This window comes from Sphaeramia orbicularis, chromosome 18 (genome assembly GCF_902148855.1).
Source record: "Sphaeramia orbicularis chromosome 18, fSphaOr1.1, whole genome shotgun sequence".
Taxonomy (NCBI): domain Eukaryota; kingdom Metazoa; phylum Chordata; class Actinopteri; order Kurtiformes; family Apogonidae; genus Sphaeramia; species Sphaeramia orbicularis.
Window position 1 is genome coordinate 47,333,233 of NC_043974.1, and position 1,610 is coordinate 47,334,842.

Here is a 1,610-nt window from a genome sequence, read left to right on the forward strand (position 1 = left end):
AAACTCTCAGACCAAAGTGTGGATTTGTCTGTTTATTTGTGTCTAATGTCAATCATATGAACCTCAACTATTGTTTCCATTAAAGCTGAAGGCGGGGGGCGGGGCTTTGTGTCCGTTTGGTGCGTTTTTACGCGCGGATCCAACAGATAAAAGATGAAAGTTCATTAAAAACAGAAGAAAAGTCCGACTCACCATGTGCGTCCGCCGAGCCTCCTTCACCTTCCACTGCTTCTGCTACTCCAACTTTTCCTCCTTCTTTTCCTCCTTCTTTTCCTCCTTCTTTTCCTTCTTTTCCTCTCTCTTCTTCTTCTTCTTCTTCTTCTGCTCCACGCGCACCAAGTGTCCGCACATCCACGGGAGCAGAGCGCGAGGCCAGCGGCGCACAGGCGGCCGTGGCGCACCGGAGGGGGTGGGGGGGGGGGGGGGGGGGGGGGGGGGGTGGTAGGGGGGTGGGGGTGTAGGAGGAGGCGCTCCATATAGGACCAGGACCAGGACCGAGCCCAGATCGGACCCGAGCCACATCCGGACGCACCGCAGCCAAGAACCGGACCAAGAGGACCACATGGAGCAGGTCCACATGGTCCAGGTGGATCCGGGTCTGAGGGTCTGAAGAGGACTGGTCTGCCTGGACTGAACCGGACTAACCCTGGTGGATCTGTTTGTGACCCGGATCAGCTCAGTCCATCCAAGAGGAGGGAACATGTAATAATAATAATAATAATAATAATAATAATAATAATAATAATGATAATAATAATAATGATAATAACAATAATAATAATAATAATAATAATAATAATAATAATAATAATAATACTGTTGTTACCAGAGGACTTTGGAATTAAAAAAAAAAACAAAACAATAATTCCAGTGTAAACGCTTTTATAAAATTGCTTGTAAATTCCAGCCGTAAATTTATAGAATTGATTTTCAAAATGAACATTTGGTCTGGACATCTGGACACCTGGACATCTGAAAATTTGGACATCTGGACATTTAAACATTTGGACAGTTAGGCACATGGACATATGGACATTTGGAATTTTGGACATATGGACAAATCATTATTATTATTATTATTATTATTATTATTATTATTATTATTATTATTATTATTATTAGGTTTTTTTTTAATTATTATTTTTATGCATGGACACTTTTTCTTGCACTTCATCTGTTCCTGCCTTGACCTTGAATTTTCCCACTGTGAGTTTAATAAAGTCTAATCTAATCTAATGTAATCTAATCTAATCTAATTAATGTAATCTAATTAATTTAATTTAATCTCATTAATCTGTTGACTCTCTTTCTGTTTCTTTTTTTAAGTCTCTTTAAAGTCGGTCGGAGCTCAAATCAAACCCAAACCAGTTCATATTCAGACAAATGACGATCAAAGCTTTAATTATTTTTTCTGATCAGTTTGAATCATTTCCGACGATAAAAGAAAAGAAAAGAAAAGAAATCAGATATTTTTTGTCCATAAACGTCTGTTAATAAATGAACTAATGTCTGACTTTGAATTAAAGATGAGACATGAACGTGTGAAGGAAAGAAAAAGAAAACAGAAACTAAACAAATACAAATATTACAACATAAATAAAATAATACAG

At 38.3% G+C, this 1,610-nt stretch overlaps 1 protein-coding gene across 2 annotated transcripts in view; it reads right to left on the reverse strand.

Moving 5' to 3' along the window:
* ntn5 (netrin 5) overlaps positions 1-331 on the reverse strand; it is a 21,770-nt gene extending 21,439 nt beyond the window's left edge. For both annotated transcript variants that reach the window (XM_030161690.1, XM_030161689.1), the window contains exon 1: positions 193-331. The gene's annotated coding sequence lies outside the window, so the exon portion shown is untranslated. The remainder of the gene's footprint in view (positions 1-192) is intronic.
* Positions 332-1,610: the final 1,279 nt, after the last annotated feature.